Raw genomic sequence first — 18,231 nt, 5'->3', positions numbered from 1 at the left:
CTTCTCTGGCCTTAGTTTTCTTCTTGAGAGAGAAAGAAAATAAAATCTGTTTCTCAGGCTTGTATTAACAGAAGGAGGATTATTATCATGCTTGGAGCCCAGTGTCCTTAGGTTTTCCTCTACTCTGAAGTTGGGAATTGGTGTGGAAATATCCAATAATGACAGTAATAATATATCTTTTTTAGTTACGGTGGTCTCCATCAATTGCTTGCTTGCTTTTCTTAAGTTAAATTTCAGGGCTGGCATACGCACACAAACACACACACGTGCTGTATTCAGACACATATGTATTCTCTGTATATTTCCTAAATTTACTATGTGATAAATGATGAATTTCAGCATGCTTAAATTTCTGTAACCACCACCATCATCAGGATACCAAACAACTAAATTCCGTCACCCCAAAGGTGTCCGTGGTGCTTTCCCTCCATACTCCCCGCTCTCTCAGCCCCTAACTCGGGGCACCTGCCGATCAGCTCTGCTCTCCTGGTCTTGGTAATCACATTTTAACTCAGGATGAAATGCCTAATAGTGAATCTCTCCACTCTTCGAGCACCTTCCTTGACTCATGAATTTTATACTGTGGCACACTTGGGCCCATGTGTTTTTCTCAGAATGATTTTGCACTGTGGATATTATCAAAAGCAAGGAAAAGCCAAAACTTAGAGCTTCTTAATACTTGTAAGAAATCATAGTGAAAAAATATCGGCTATCTTGTTGGAGCTGCCTATAGGATTTGCACATTTCCTATGCCAGTTGATCCTTGCTGCCAAATCAGTTGAGATGGGACATTTTTGGATGCACTTTCAGAGACTGTTTCTGGAGCAGTACTATGTAAAATGCATCAGTAGGTTAGACTCATGTCTTTAGTTTCAAAAACAGGACACACATTAAGAGGCGTGGTTTTCCCAGTGGGTTGATAACGTGACCAAAAAGTACACTAAAAATATCCAGTTGTGTTTGCATTAGTTTGTTGTAGAAATAAATTCCTACGTCTGTGTTTCTATGTGGTTGTTCACCTGAATTTTACCTTGGGTCGTAATTTCACTATTTGTGATCAAATAAGGAATATCATGTTTTCTAGAGAATCCTTTGCCTGGCGTTTTGGTCACTTGTGTCCTGCCTTGTGTTGCCTGTCTGCTTGTGTGAAGTTGTTGAACCTGTGTGTGTCCTCACGTGTAGAGTGAAAGGCTTGATGAGCTGATCTTGAGGCCTCTCCTACCCCGTGTTTGCGGATTGTAATGTGGAAAAGGCACACGTTAAATGTTGCGTAGGCTCTTTTTTTTTTTTTTTTTTAACACTTTTGTAGGTTAAGGATTATGGTGGTTTTATATTAACTAGCAATTTGAGTAAACTATGTTCCATGCTTTAACTAACATTTTACCCATGATTGAAGTAAACAATATTCAACTTAACATTGCTAAGTTAGTTGCATGTTTTACTGTAAAAAAAGACCCCAGCAATTCAGAAGACACTTTGGGCTGTGGGGTGCCTCTGAATAACTCTTACGAGTGTTGTAGTTTCCCAGTTTCAGGAGACCCTGTAAAATAAGCACAAACAATGCTCACGGCAAAATTCATAGTGTTTATTCTTGAAGAGAGTGTCTCTGCCTTGAATTCCTGTCATTTTTTCCTATCGTGGTGGATGGAGCTTGAATACTGTAAAGAAAACATGAGAGTTTTTCTCTGCTTACTTCCCTTGAGCCTGGAACCCAGAATATGACCCGAGATAGCCAGCCCGGAGCACTTTCCTTTCTGGAACACTTAACACCAACCCCCAGGGAGAATACAGAGGCAGGAGGAGGTGAGGACTCTCCCCGCCCCTCCCCCCCCCCCCCCCCCCACCGCCCCACCGGCGTGATGATCACCTTCTCTCTCTCCAAGATGTTGAAGACTTTCCTCATGTCTACCGCAACCTGGACACCCAGCCTCATCCATGTTGGAGCAAGGCTAGAGGGACACTGTCCGCTTCTTGGGAGAGCTTGGCTCATACTATTATAGACTTGCCCGTTGTCATTGGGCTTTAGAGTTTGTGTGAACATCCGGTATCGAATTTGCAAACACTTCTGCTTGTTTAAACTTTCCAATAGATGGAAATTTGGGCAAAAGAAGCTTACTGTATGTGATGCCATTTTATTTCTTAAATCAGTAATAACAAATACTTTAATATGGTAAGACCACGTAAGTCATGATTGGGAACTGGAGAAAATTCTGTGTAACTGAGCAGTGCTTTTTGTTTCTAGTGCGTTGGGGTGATTTTTAGCCTTAGCTGGGTCAGCTCTACCCGTCGAGGTACCCTTCTTATCTTGACATCCGTTTGAAGATGAGAAATGAGAAAGTGGAGTTGGAGGGATGTTACCCCGTTCATATGATGCAGACATCTGTAGCACCGGTATGCAGACATAATTCTCAGCACCTATAAAGTTCCAGGTGGTTGCCGAGTTTTAGGCTGTATTTAGAAAAGCAGTTGAGCAGAGAACTGATGTCTCTACCATTTGATTCATTTGGGAGACAGAATAAACTTGGGTCCTTGCCTTAGGTTCTTTTCCCAGCAGAATCTTATCAGGCATTCTAATCCCTTGAAACTTGAATGCCAACTCTGTGTTGGTAAAGACTCAAGTATTCACAGTGATCAACGTAAAAACAAGGGTTGCCAGTCCCTGACAGTCACAGGTCAGTCTTGGGAGACGCGCTTTGGTTTAACTCCTAATTTGATTATGAAAAAATATCACATTAGGTTTGTATTTCTAAGATGCACGATGATTCTGTGCCAGTTTCAACAATTTCCAGAGATCTGTAGCGTAATTCTTCAAAAAGCCTTGCCAGGAGAAACAGCGTTGGAGGGGCACCCAGCTCAGAAGTTGGTGAAAATAAGAAGTAATGATCTCATGTGTCCAGTGCATGACAGAAACTGTTGTAGACCAGATGAGAACAAGGGGAGAGGCCTGTGGAAATTAGACTTGCCTGATAAATTTCATGGGCCTCCTAGTACATTTCCTTGAAACCAATAGTCTCCATGTTTAGTTGAGGCAGAGGGTGACAGAAATGCCTTGTCTCAGGTTTTAATTCAAAAAGTGGGCTCCCAAGTGGACTGCATATCCTCTGGCAGTGACAATGGGATTTACTGGAGTGCAGGAAGAAACTTAAGTTCTCTGTTTATGTATTTTTATTTAATAGTTACAAAATGTCTATTTGTGGTCTATGAAAAATGCATATAATGTTTGTTGTGTGTTATCTCTAGTTAATAGGTTACATGAGTTGGAGTTAATGCTTAAAAGGTTTTCACTGAGAGGGATATGCAATGAAAAAGCATCTAGAGATCACTGATGGGGTCCCCAGAGGTGACGAGGGGCTGATATTGAAGTCCCTGAATAAAGTGGGACACAGATGTATTCCCCTGCCACGATGTGTGTGTGTGTGTGTGTGTGTGTGTGTGTGTGTGTGTGTGTGTATACACACACATGTGTTGTGACTGAGATCTGCCAGCTTAAAGATTGGACATCCCTCCAGAGGCACAGCTATTAATGATGTGATTTGGGGAAGAAAGAACAACGTTGACAGGGTACTGGGCACGTTTTGGATCTACAGGATTGTGCGTGTTTTTAAAGCTGAAAAAATATATGTGTTTCAGAACCAGATGACAATATCCCAGTTGCAGGTGCACGAGGAAACTTTGGAACAATGCTGTGCTTTTTAAGCATTTCATGACGCCGCAGTGTTTTCATAATCACTTAATTCTGTTTATAAATCAGCTGCTTTCATTGATGGATGCCCTCAGGGCTCCCCAAAACCAGGCTTTTTGTCGAATACGTGATTCAAACTTTAAAAGATGTGAGAGAGCGCTGGAACTGGGTTGTGATAAAAGTCTCTGGGTGCCTTCAGTCTGGCTGTTTATTTGTTGTTGTTTTTTTCCAGAAACATATTTCATCCATCATGGTTGTCATTAAATCTTTTATTTTTTTACTTTTTGCATTTCACATTAGAGGCTTTTTAAAAGAGAAAACTGTCATTTTGGTTGATGCTGTATTACTGGTGTTACAGAGAGTAAATAAATACAAAAGTTACATTCACAACCCAGACCACATTGTGGGCTGTGGAGGTGAGACATAGGACTCACCTCCAAACTTCAGGTCTTTGGCTGAGGTCGTTTGCTGAGAATGGCTGAAGCTTTGGTTTTCATGACACTAAATGTCGACCGCAAGTAGTTCCAGGTTTCCACAGCAGCGTTTTTGTTTGTTTAATTTGAAATGATTGATACATTAGCTTCGGTTTTGGTGTTTGTGCCTATTTTTCCCTTTGTGGATACTGAGTTTGCAGCGTAGCTTTGTATGTAAAGGGAAGCAGAGACCTGCACTGTGCATGCAGACGCCTGCAGCTAGCGATGGTCTTGTTCTCCATACCGTCCGGGCACCAGGAGCACACCTCATTTCACTCTCGTCAGGATCCACGTGGACATTCATTTGTCCTTTGGTAGAATAATATATTTATCTCCTACTTAAAAAAAAAAAAGATTGCTTCTCTTTACAGTAATAATTCAGAAGGCACCTACTGTGAAGAGGGGAGAAGCAGGAAGTAGAATTTTTTTTTTTTTGTCTGCACCACGTGGCCTGCGGGATCTTAGTTCCCCCACCAGGGATCGAACCCAGGCCCTCGGCAGTGAAAACACGGAGTTCCAACCACTGGACGGCCAGGGAATTCCCAGGAAGTAGAATTTTTTGACATCTACATTATGCACCTTTGTCTCTGCTCTCCAGAGATCAGGACATTTAAGCTCCTGTAACAAATTTAGTTTTAATGAAAGTCTTGGGGAATGTCCTTTATCTGCCCCGTGCCTGCCCATCTAAGAGGAGGGAGAAATTACACAAAGTATTTTGCTTTTAGCCGGTTTCCTTGAGCCTTGTCCAAGTCCTGACTTCTTATTGCCAGCAGGTCAGCTAGACACTGGTCAATCGCTTCAGCTCTGGACAGGAATCTTTTTCTGTCTTTGTTGTTGATAATTTTCTAATAATTATTCATTTGATTATTTGCCAGCCAAATTACCCTAAATAATATTCAGAGATGTATCCGAGAATAGCCCCATCCTGAGACTGTTCGCAGAAGTGGGCACAAAATTTGATTTTATTTCCTAAATGCATACCTCAGGTACTCATGAAGTGCAGAGATCTGTGTATACTCTCTGGGAATTAGAGGCACAGGTGTACAGAGCAGGAACGTAGGGGAATAGTAGCACCAAATGGTTGAGTCAACGGGACATGAACTCTCCAAGTATGCTAACCTTTGAGGGAAGATCTAAAAACAAATGAGTTTGTGGCTTTGTGAATTACCATTCACGTAATTTCTGTCAAGGAAGGCAGTTACTTCTTCTTGGGAAGCTTGGGTTATTAAAATTAGCTATCTTCATTTTCCCACAAAAATAAAAATCAATTGTAGTTCAGATAATTGTATGTGGGGCTTTACAACTGGAAATTTGAAGTTAGCAAAATTACACACCCCTGGTTAATTACATGAGTATACTCAAACTAAATATAGGATAAGATTAGCTCATGGAAATAGTTCCTTTTTCTCTCAGTAGGTACAGCTCCTGTTCGCCCAATAGTTAATAGTTTTTAATTCCATTATGTAATTTTTTGATCATCCTGTGTTTCCAGAAAAGTTAACTGAATAAAACCAGAGACTGTGTGTTTTCACTATTTCCCAATTCATATTTAAACATGAAATGGTGCACAGAATAAGCTGTCCTTTGTGAATTTTAATTTTCTCAGCTCCTGGCACAATAGAGGGGTAAGCTGGGGTCCCATTTTTCTGCATGGCTTTTGCTTTAAGGGAAGTTTGGGTTTGGTTCATACTTTGCTATCTAAGAGTATGTTCAACCTTCTTGAATTACCTGTCGTGTTTGCTTTTCCGTTGAATGTTCTATATTTAGACAAGAAATGTATTTTTCTGTATGGGTTTCTGATGGCCCAGATGTTCATCAGAGTAGAATTTCTCTCTTTCCAAACTGCTGCCATTGGGCAGTTTGGTTGTTCTATAGTTCCTAGTATTGAGTTGGACACACTGTAGATTCAGGTTGGGCTGTCATTCCTTTTGCAAGCTATGTGATACTTTGTTTTATTTGGGTTTGCCATAGATGTTTGCTCGGCCTTGGGATGGCTGTAGATGGCCACTTGCGGTGATTAATTTCACGAAGATCTCTAAATCCCGTTTAAGGTCTAGTTGATTTTCAGGAACAGTGTTACTGAGGTATAAATTACATACCATAAAAAGCACCCGTTTCAAGTGTGCAGTTTCAGTGATTTTTAGTCAGTTTACCGAGTGGTGCGGTCATCGGTCATCATCCAGGTTTCAAACATTTTCATTCCCCAATAAGATCACTCACGTCTTCGGGAATGTCACGTCATCCATTCCTGCTCCCCCTGCCAGCCCCAGGCAGCCACTAATCTCCTTTCTGTCTCTGTAGATTTCCCTTTGCTCAGAACCCGATGGTGAGAGGTGATTTAGTGAACCTTCCCCGCCCCCTGTCCAGGAGAGGGGTACGTGGGGAGAGTGCAGGACAGGACGGGACGAGGAGCCTTGGTTTCCTCCCTGTAAAATCAGGATAGTGATGGGTTGGTTGCAAGCTCTCAAGGTGGAGCCATGCGGGAAGTAAGTCGCTCTGTAAAAAGACAAAAACGTTTACGTTTAGGGACTTCCCTGGCAGTTCAGTAGTTAAGACTCTGCGCTTCCACTGCAGGGGGCACAGGTTTGATCCCTGGTCGGTGAACTAAGATCCCGCATGCCCTTGCGGCAGGCACGGCCAAAAAAAAAGAGAGAAACGTTTACTTGTAGTCAGCAAACTGTGAATCTAGAGGAGTTCCTCGTATATTTAGGGTCGTGTTAATCGTGAAGAATCGTGCATAAAGGGCTGCATTGGACAGGTGAGGAGTCTGGAAAAGGAACTGCGTTTACAGTGATGGGCTCAGTCCCTGGAGAACCCAGGACACAGCCATAGGGCAGTCAACCCTCCATGCCCCTGCTGCCTCCTTCTTGAAATCCCGTCCTGTTTCTTTCATGACATTGGATGTTAGACTTTGACGGAAGTTCCATCTTGGTCGGGAAATACCTTAGCTCAGTGGTCCTCCACCAAGGGCAGTTTTGCTCCCAAGGGACGCTGGACGATGCCTGGGGACCTTTCTGGTTGTTACCAGTGGGGAAGGGGTGTCACTGGCATCTAGTGGATAGAGGTCAGGGCCGCTGCCCAGCATCCTGTAACGCAGGGGATGAGGCCCCAAGGCCCACAAAGAATTACTCAGCCCAAGAGGTCCTTAGTGCCGAGGTCAAGTACTCTGCCTTAGAAGCTTGAATCTCGTGGTTAAAGACTTAGTAAAGTTGAAGGACTATATCCCCCATCAGACTTACAAAAGAAGTTCAGAAATCTTTCAGTCCTCATGCATTCCAGGGAAATATGGATCTTTTTCTAAAGGAAAGGACAAGCAAGGTTTTGGGAGCTAACTTTAGAGAGAAAAGAAATTCCTTTAGAAGTATTCATTTACAAATAAACAGCGAAATTACACGAGACGTCTGGGGCCACCCCTTGGCTTTGATCTGGAAATCACACTTCATCCTTATTATCTCTTCCCCAAGAACTGAGAAAGGAGGGCGAAAGATCCTAAGCCTGAGTAAAGACTACACGTGATGAATGTGCTGGAAGGGAGTGCCTGCTGTGAGCCCAGCCTTTCAGTGCTCTGCTTACGGCCCACGGCCCTCCCTCCAGGGTTTTGGTTTCTCTCGGTTTCTATAGGGTTTTCAGTTGCTTCCTGGAGTGCGCAGGGTGTCATAATAGCCAGGCCTCCACCCCTTGTTTTCTTCGTCTGGTCAACCTTTGAGCCCCCTGAGAAGTTCAGGGCCCCCTGCCTGGGCCCCAGCCCGCTTACCTGCGTGCGTCCCCTTCTCTGTCCTGCATCTCCCAGCAGGAGCTGCCCCGCACCCCTGCGGCGCGTGTTTCTACCCTGGGGGCCTCTCCCTGCCTGCACCCCGGCAGCCGGCCTTGCTTTGGGGGCTTCCAAAATGCAAGGCTTTTCCTCTGGACAGATTCTGGTTTTTGTTTCTTCTTCCTGTTCTGAGCTCGTTCCTGTTTCTCAGGTGACACCTGAGAACATGCTGGTTTCCCTGAGTTCCCGCACTGTGGGGTTGTAGCGTCCAGCCCCTCCGGCAGAACAACCGATATTAACAGTCCGCAGTGCGATGTGGGAGAGTCTGTTTCTGGCACGTTCAGCTGTGCACGTACAGCTGTGTGGTCTTGCGTGTTTATCTATACGGGCTCATATCACACTGGTTTTGCTTCACCTGCTTGCTTGCGTTTTTTACCGCTTTGTTAAGGTGCCATTGAAGTACAGTAAACCAGGCGTGTGTAAGGTGTGCACGTTCGTCAGTTTTCGCCTATGTTTGCTGTCTTGATTGTGGTGCTGGCTTCTCGGACACGTGCATATCACGATAACACGTATTTTCGTGGCTTCCAAATTTCCCTGTGCCTTTCTGTAATCTCTCTCTGCTTCCCTCCGCCTCCGGGCAACCATTGATGGCTTTCTATTACTAGATAGGTTAGTTTGCATATCCTAGCATTTTATATCAGTGAAATCACACAATATGTACTCATTATTTTGCCTGGCTTCTTTCACTCAGCATGGTGATTTTCGGCTTTATCCATGTTGTGGCCTGTGCCACTAATTCATCCCTTTTTGTAACTGGGTAGGATTCCATCAGGTATGGACGCACGGCCGTTGATCCATTCACCCGTTGTTGGACATCTGGCTTGTTTCCATTTTGGGGGTGGTTATGAATAGTGCTGCTCTAAATATTTTTGTGACCTTACCAGTGGTTCTCAAACTTCATTGTGTACCAGCACCCTGTGGAGGGCTTGTGAAAACGCAGGTTGCCAGGCCCCATCCCCAGGATTTCTGAGTCAGTAAGTCTGGGTGGGGCCCAAGACGCTGCATGTCCAGCAAGTTCCCCACTGATGCTGGCGCTCCTGGTCTGAGGCCCACGCGTGCCTTAGAGGAGGTCTCTGTAGACTCTGAGCGTTAGGTGTTCCAAATATTTCTCTCCTAGGCGGTTCCTTGTCTCATAATGTTGCTTATGGTCTCAGTCACCAAGCTTCGCTTTTTTTTTTTTAAAGGAATTCCTTTTTATTTATTTATTTTGGGCTGTGTTGGGTCTTCGTTTCTGTGCAAGGGCTTTCTCTAGTTGCGGCAAGCGGGGGCCGCTCTTCATCGCGGAGCACAGGCTCCAGACGCGCAGGCTCCGTAGTTGTGGCTCACGGGTCTAGTTGCTCCGCGGCATGTGGGATCTTCCCAGACCAGGGCTCGAACCCGTGTCCCCTGCATTGGCAGGCAGATTCTCAACCACTGCGCCACCAGGGAAGCCCCAAGCTTTGCATTTTTGTTTGCTTGAATATGTCAGTCTTTCCTCTTGGCTTCCTTATGATGTCAAGGGGCTAATACCAAGAATAACTCGGGATGTGTGGGTCGGCGTGCTGATGAACGCCAAACGCCAGCCGTGATACCCCCGCCAACTCTTGTGGGATCTAACTTGTGCCCTGTCTGCGGTTGCTGGGGTCACCTTCTGAGGAAATGGTCCAAGCCCAGGTGGGGCGGCATTGGACCCAGGCCCTGCGCCAGGGGCTCCGCATGCTGCTGTGTCCACTGGAATCTTAAGGCTGCTCACCCGCCTTTCCTCTCACAGGGGAACTATATCCATCCTTTCTCCATCCCATCCCCTCCCATCTGAAACAGCCAGTCCCAAACCAATAAACGTATTTTACTTTCAGTTTGCTTTTCAGGGGTCTAATCTGAATCGGCTAACTTGGAGCAGCCAGAAGTTATCAGTAGACGTTTGCTGCCGTAGCCAATATATTTGTTACAGTTATTTTTTTTATTTTGGAGAGAGATAATACTTTCATTGTAGAGAGTTGCTTTAACTTACGGAGAACGGTTACTTTTGCAAAATCATCTTCCTGCATTTCGTCATGAACCCCAGTTGTCCCACTTTGCTCGTGAGCCCGTTCCATAAACCACTTCTGGTCACAGTTTGCTACTGACCTCTGCTCAGGCGTTTCAGAATCTTTACTGTGGAGTGGGTTTGTGCGCAGGATTCCAGGCTTGTTAAGTAAACTAAAACCTCCTTGGGATGGTTAAATTTTTTAAAGTTTGCAGTGACTTGTAATCATTGGCTAATATCCTAGTGGTTGTTTCTTCTTCCTCTTCCTCTCTCTTCTTCTTCTATTTTTTAATATGACAGCTTTATTGAGATATAACTTACATACCATGCAACTCACTCATTCAAAGTGTATAACTCAGTACTTTCCTGGTATTTTTACAGAGTTGTGCAGTCATCACCACTGTCTAATTCTATAGCATTTTTATCACCCTGAAAGAAACCCCTTACCCATTAAGCCATCACTTCCCAAATCCCCTCTCCACCCAGCCCCTGGCAACCACTGATCTGCTTTCTGTCCCTGTGGATTTGCCTATTCTGGACATTTTTTATAAGTGGAATCACACAATATGTACCCTTTGCTGTCTAGCTTTTTTCCCTTAGCATCAGGTCTTTGAGGTTTGTCCATGTTGTAGTGTGTGTTATTCCAGTTTCTTCGTAAACATTTTGTGGAATCTCTGGGTCATCAAGGAGGGCTTGGGGCCTGGGGTGGGGAATCAGGTGGAAAAATGTTACGGGCTGGGTAAACCCGGGGCACGGGCTGCTCCTTTCAGATTACGTTGAAATGGAAAATGGTTCATAGGTGGAGCAATGTTTATAAAACCATTTCCAGTTCAGCTTCCCGTTGGGCGTAAACTGTATCTGCTTTCTCCTTCTCTTTAGTTGTTCCATCTCTTCCCCTAAAGATCAACATAGAAAACCGTTTTGGTCAATGAAAGCTGTACCTGCTGACCCCTCTTTTGTGCTGCCTTTTTGGATGGGGTTTTATTTTATTTTATTTTTTAAATTTATTTTTGTCTGTGTTGGGTCTGTGTTGCTATGTGCAGGCTTCCTCTAGTTGTGGCGAGTGGGGGCTACTCTTCGTTGCGGTGCATGGGCTTCTCATTGCGGTGGCTTCTCTTGTTGTGGAGCATGGGCTCTAGGCCCGCGGGCTTCAGTAGTTGCAGCACGCAGGCTCAATAGTTGTGGCACGCGGCCTCCAGGGCATGTGAGCTTCAGTAGTGGTGGCACGTGGGCTCAGTAGTGGTGGCACGTGGGCTCAGTAGTTGTGGCTCGTGGGCTCTAGAGTGCAGGCTCAGTAGTTGTGGCGCACAGGCTTAGCTGCTCCGCGGCATGTGGGATCTTCCCGGACCAGGGCTCGAGCCCGTCTCCTCTGCATTGACAGGCGGATTCTTAACCACTGCGCCACCAGGGAAGTCCCTGGATGGGATTTTAGAGTGTTCTTTCTTGGTGTGAGACATAGGAAGCCTGTAGTTCTCAAGGGGGTGGTGTGAAGTTGCTCTGGGGTCATAGGGTTCCAACCAGCTAGACTTTGGCTGCTTTCTGGGGCCTCCCTGAAGCCACAATGCTGGCTTAGACTGAAACAGAGTCGTAGAGTTGTTTACTTTTCTGAATTTATAAACCTTCTGCCTGTGTAGAGCCATAAATTATCGTTCCAGGGTCAAGTGGGAGAATATGGAGGCTGATTTTTCTCCAGCTATCCATAGGCACGACTTTCTGGGGTGTCTGTGCCTCGAACCAAGAGCTTATTGGTAAGGCTGAAGGTCATGTGTGTTTTCTCCATTGATCTTATAATTGACTGTGTTAGTTTCCTGTCACTCTTGGGACAGATGACCCCAAACTTCCTGACTTGAACAACTCCACTTTATTATCTTATAGTTCCAGAGGTTACAAGTCTGAGATGGGTCTCACTGTGTCAGTGGGGCCGCCTTCTTTTCCAGAGGCTTTCGGGAGAAGCCACTCCTTGCCTCTTCCTGCTTCTAGAGGCCTCCTGCATTCCCTGGCTCATGGCCTCTTCTTCCATCTTCAAAGCCAGCAGTGCGGCATTTCTCTGATCATTCCTCTTTGGTCACATCTCTCTCTGACCACAGCCTGGAGAGATTGCCCACTTTTTAGGGCTCACGTGATTACATTGGGCCCCCCCATATCCAAGATAATCTCCCCGCCTCAAGATCCTTAACTTCATCGCATCTGCAGAGTCCTCTTTGCCGTGCACGGTAACATTGTCACAGGGCCCAGGGATTAGGGCATGGGACTTTCTGGGGGCCATTATTCTCTGGCTCCATTGACAGTCTTCAAGGAGACTTATTTCCTTTGTATTCTGTCTCTTAATTTGTTCCTCTGAACCCTGCAAGGTTTGTATATTTATTAAATATTTGCTGTTCGTCTCCTGAGTGATTCAGAAGTCATGGAGCTGTTTGGTTGGCATGCCTGCCTTTCACTGAGGTGCAGCCACTGGCTGAGTCTTGATTTAACTCTGAGCACACCCGGTTGTTTTCTTTCGTGGAAGGACCCGGGATTTTTGGTGCCGATCGAACACATTTGTACGTCTAGACCCTCTCTTCTTCCCAAGAACTCCATACTTGGTGGGTGGCCCTGCCACTGTCAGTTTGAGGGTCTCTCGGGGACTCTGACAGAACTATTCCCTGGAGTTAGTGTCTCAGAGTCTGAGTCAGCTGTGGGAAAGACCACCATGATGTGAGAAGAGTGGGGCTTGGCCCCCAGGACTTCAAAGATACCATGTGTGCCTTTATGGGGACTGAATTGGTGGGTTTGTGGCTCCATAAAAGAGTGGAGGAAGACAGGTGGGGGTAGGGACAGAAAAGTCATAATAATATCCACTTGTTAATCAGCATTTTGGTTCAGAGATATTTGGGGAGTGTATTAGTCAGCTTTCTGCTTTGCTGATGATGCGTAACAAACAGCACCCCCGCATACAAAGGCTTACAGAAACAAGCACTTACTTCTTTACAGAATTTTTTAAAATTGAGGTAACGTTGGCTTATAACATGTAAGTTTTATGTGTACAATACTGTATTTTGACATCTCTGTACACTAGAGCGTGCTTACCACCGAAAGTTTAGTTTCCATCAAAAATATGGAATGCTTCATGAATTTTTGTGTTACCCTTGTACAGGAGCCATGTTAATTTCTGTATCTTTCCAGTTCTAATATAAGTGCTGCTGAAAAGAGCACCAAGCACTTATTTCTTGCTTACTGGTCAGTGGGTGGTGAGGTGTGGCTCTTCTGGGCTCAGCTGGGTGGGATCAGGGAGGCCTGGTCAGGCTCTGGGCTGGGTTTAGGACTGAGCTCCTAATTTCCTCCTTCTGAGGCTAGTAGGCTCTTGGGGCATGTACTTCTGCCTCTCCTATCTGGCATAAGAAGAAGCCAAGCTACATCACGCAGTCCCGTTTAAAACCTCTGCCTGTCCCCCAACTGATGCTCGTTGACCAGAGCAAGTGACGTGGCCAGATCGCACATCCATGGGCTGGGGAGGGCTGTTCTAGTCGGGAAGTCAAGCAGAGTCACACAGCAAAGGGGGCAAAATGCACGTGTGTTAAGGGGCAAGAGGGAAGAAGTGGGATTGTGATACCTTCTGCCCTGTTGGTGTGTGGGAAGGAAGATGACCCCAGTGGATGAGACTGAGCCACCCAGTTGTATCCAGGAAAGTAGCCCCGTAGGCGGATGTTGGAAGCAGCAGGTGCTTGTGAAATATGTAGCTTCCTTGGTTCCATCTTAGAACAGGGCTTCTCAGCTGGGGAGGTGGTAGTGGGGGGGAGGTGGGGGGGCAGTCATGTCACCCCGGGGACATTTGGCAACATCTGGAGACCTTCTGTTGTAGTAACTAGGGGAGAGGGTGCTCCTGGCATCTAGTGGGCAGAGGCCAGGCATGCTGCTCAGCATCTAAGAGTGCACAGGACCGCCCCCCACAAGGAATTACCTGGCCTGGGTGCACATGTGCCCAGGCTGAAGAGCCCTGCACAGATGCAGTTTCCAGGTGACTGTCGTGCACTTTGAAGTTTGACTACCACGTCTGGCAGGACTGTCTCCACTGGGAAGGGCAGTTGGCAGTCCTTTCCATATAAAGACATAAAGCCCTCCCGAGGAAAAAGGAGTTGTTTAACCTCTCACAGGTGGCTGTGTGGAAGCAAGTTACAACCCAAGGGTCTTGGCTAGGTCTCTATGATTTCTGTGACTTATTCTCATTGGCTTTGTCTTAATTATCTTAATTCTTTAAGTTTTATTAATTTTTTTTTGTTATTGCACAGCCTAATAAATGGGCCATTTATTTGGTGTTGAAAAATCTGTTTTTTATGAGGAGATTTCCATTATGAGCTTAATACTCTTTTTTTCCAGGTGGCCTTTTGCCCACTGTTTCTCTTACGCATGTATTTTCTTCTTCCGTACCAGCAAGACTGCATGCAAGTACTTGGTAGCAGAGATCATGCCTTAGGTTTCCTTTCTGCTCTGCACCGTAGCGAGCACGTGGTAATTATGGGTCAGTTGCTCATGGTGTCCTTTGCAGTGCACGTTGTGCTGCATGGTTAAGGGTCGTTGGTCACGTTTCCATGGACCAGCCTTTTGTATCTTGCTGTAAATTCTGTTTCCAGTCTTTAGGGGCTGATGGTTAGTGTGTTGACACTCAGTTGCTATGTGGCTAAAAGGAAGTTTTGACCTCATTAGAGGAAGGAGCCGTGTCATTGAGAGGCTGACAGCCACCTTCCTCCTCCCACACAAGTGTTGTTTTATTTTGGTGATTGAAATGTTGAGGGTATGAAAAAAAAAATCAGGGTGTTTGACTCGCTGGCAGGACAAGCAGAGGACAGTGCTGTGAGTGAGTGAGCGAAAGCCTGTCTGTTCCCACCCGCGTCGTGCACAGCAGGCAAATCGAGTTTTTCGCCTCAAAACCTGGTTGGGGAAGCATTTGCTCTAGAGGATGCTGTGTCACCTAGAATTCGCTGTCATCAGATCAGCCAAGTATCACCTCTTGGGGCGACCAGCAAGTGACGGAAATAACTTTGCTGTGCAGAACTTTCTATTTCTCTGTTTCATTCTTTCTCTTTTCTCCTTCGGTTGAGTGCTGTTTAAATGAAATGGTTCTCCTTGATTGTGTCTTTAGTACAGTAGTTGTGAGAGCAAGGCTTTTGTTCTTCCTGATCCCTGTGTGAGAAAAGACATATCTCCTGGCTTGTGGGATGCAGCGGGGGGAGGGTCAGGACCCACCGAGACAGTTCCATCCTTCAGCTGTCCTTTTTAATTTTCATTTCATTTTAAAAAAATTGAGATATAATTGACATATGTTGTATTAGCTTAAGGTGTGTAACATAATGATTTCATATATGTAAACATTGTGATATGATCACCACGATAGGTTTAGTTAACATCCATCATCACACATAGTTACTCATTTCTCCTTCTTGTGATGAGAACTTTTTTTTAAAAAAAATCTTTATTTATTTATTTATTTTTGGCCGCATTGGTTCTTCGTTGTTGTGTGTGGGCTTTCTCTAATTGCAGTGAGCAGGGGCTACTCTTGGTTGCGGTGCACGGGCTTCTCATTGCGGTGGCTTCTCTCGTTGCGGAGCACGGGCTCTAGGCACGCGGGCTTCAGTAGTTGTGGCAGACGGCCTCAGTAGTTGTGGCACACGGGCTTAGTTGCTCCGCCCGTGGGATGCATGTGGGATCTTCCCGGACCAGGGCTGGAACCCATGTCCCCTGCATTGGCAGGCGGATTCTTAACCACTGCACCACCAGAGAAGTCCCGTGATGAGAACTTTTAAGATTTATTCTCTTAGCAACGTTCAGATATACTCTCCAGTATTGTTAACTGTAGTCATGTATTATGTTGAATCCCCAGGACTCATTTACTTACTTACTTACTTACTTATTTATTTATTTGGCTGCACTGGATCTTAGTCGCACATGCGGGATCTTTCGTTGCGGCATGTGGGATCTAGTTCCCTGACCAGGGATGGAACTCGGGCCCCCTGCGTTGGGAGTGAGGTGTCCTAGCCGCTGGACCACCAGGGAAGTCCCAGGACTTAACTTATTTTATGGCTGGAAGTCTGCACCTTTGATGCTCTTCACCCACATCCCCTCTCCCGCCACCTCTGGCCACTACCATCTGTTCTCTGTGCCTTTGAGGTGTCAGTTCTTCTTTCCCAACTTGTTGCCTTCCCTGTCGCCTCCTTGGCTGTGAGGACACCGAGTTAGTGTGTCTGACAAAGCAGATGACCTAGAAAGCCACACGTAGTAAAAGAGAAGATGAAAATAGAAGTATGTGAACTAAATTAAAATTATGTGAACTAAAAAATGAGAAAGGCCCTGAGCTGCCACATTTCTGCATGCAAGGCTAGCAATGTCACATGTTATGCTATCAACCTTGGTAATTTTTCCAGCTGTCCTTTTGTCTAAAATACAACTTACATGAAAATGAGCCCATCCCTTGGAACTTAGTGGTTAGGAAACGAGAGTCAGGTTTGGGGAAAGCGACCCTCACCTTGTCAGACCCGACACCCCCCTCCCCCCCAAGAGGCACTTGGACTGTTATTCATGGCGAACAGGTTGAGCTGAAAGGCACTTGGGAGGAAATGGAACTTCCCGTTCTGTTTGGCGTGCCTGTATCAAGACGTTCTGAGCCCCGATTCTTGTCTCACAGCAGGTGGTGATTCACGTTACTGTCGTTTACGGAGTAGAACGTTGTTGAGGTTGGGGGTGGGTGAGTGTGTGAGTGCACGAAGGGGGGAGAGGAGCAGCCTGATGAAACCGTTTGGAATGCAGGGAATATGTTAGAAGATGTGCTTTCGAGGACAAACAGTAAACTTTTGGCAATAGGCTGAGTTTGTGACCTGTGACTCAGACAGTGTGAAGGAGGGAGATTCCAGTGGTCATTTGCTTCCAGCCTCCTTCTTATCGGTGCCACGGGGCAGTGTCTCATTCAGCTTTCCAGAACACTTTCTAGGAACTCTTTATGCTAGACGGAGATGGTATTTCTCCTCTCGCTTCACTGTGGTTTAAAGAAGTGGGAACTGGCGTTATGAGCAGTCTCCACGTTCCTTTGATGATTGTGTGATTTATCAGTGTAGAGTTGCCCGTGATCTTCCTGGCCTCTGACTTCTCACAGGGTACCTGCCCTCACGGTCCACCTGTGGAACACGTATAATGGGAAATGAAGACTTTTAGAGGTAGGTGGGTTCTCCTGTTTGGAAATTGGGGTTATTTGAGCCAATGCGAGTCAGTTGCTGACCTTACCCAAGATTTACTGCATTAAATCAAAGAAGGTCCATATAACTGTAGGTTATAAGTCTGTTTTTTTTTTTTTTTTGGTCCGATACCAAGACTGATGTTTCCCTGGAAAGAGCCCTTGAATAGGAGCAGAAAGATTGAATTTTAGGCCTAATGCTATCATCAACCACCCATGTGACACTGGCCCCAAGAGAATAAAGGAATCATCCTGTTTCTTCTGTCAGCTGATCACTTGGGCCACATGTTCTCCAAAAGGTTCCAGCACACAATGTGATTGATCCATTTTCAAGACTGTCCTCAGCCCCTAGTTTGAGTTACTGCTATTATGGGGGATTGCTCTATCACTCGCAGCGGTAAAAACTGTGTATGGTGAAACCCAGTGGCCAGAAAGCTGTCTTTGGAATGTTCTCTTGTCACCTATTAGGGAATGCGCTGTAATAATTATGTTCCCTGGAACTTTTAATGACTAAACTGCCTTGAACAGGAACCAGGAAAGGCCCACCTTCCAGCAGATTCCATTCTGTGGGGTTGTCTTAGAATTGAGGTCTGAGAGCATTTCTTGATTAACTAGTCAGGTGGGTGTGACTTCACTAAAGGCCAGTTTGGACCCTGTCGGAGAAAATCAAGTTCAGACACTTAGTCTAAATAGAAGTGAGGAATACGGTTACCTTTATCTCATTATCTAAGCTTTCTTTGGAGGATATACAAGCTTGTACCACATGTGACAAGCATCACATATGGAGGGATTTTTTTCCTGCTTTTTTCCCTGAAAAATCCTTGGGGAATCATGTCATAGACTATTTGGTGTAAAACCAAAACCGACCAGACAAACAAAAAACAAAGCAAAACAAACAAAGAAAAAAGCCGTAGTTAAATTTTTTGTATTAAAATATTTAGCTTGAGAATCTTCATTGAAAATCAGTAATCTTTTGCAGATTTGTTTATTTTTTTATTTTTATTTTTATTTATTTATTTATTTTTTTTCCCTTTGGTGCATTTTTATTTTATTTTATTTTAT

This window comes from Balaenoptera physalus (assembly GCF_965194825.1).
Source record: "Balaenoptera physalus genome assembly, chromosome: 6".
NCBI lineage: Eukaryota > Metazoa > Chordata > Mammalia > Artiodactyla > Balaenopteridae > Balaenoptera > Balaenoptera physalus.
The sequence above is the reverse complement of the archived record's forward strand: the minus strand, read 5'-3'. Positions refer to the sequence as shown.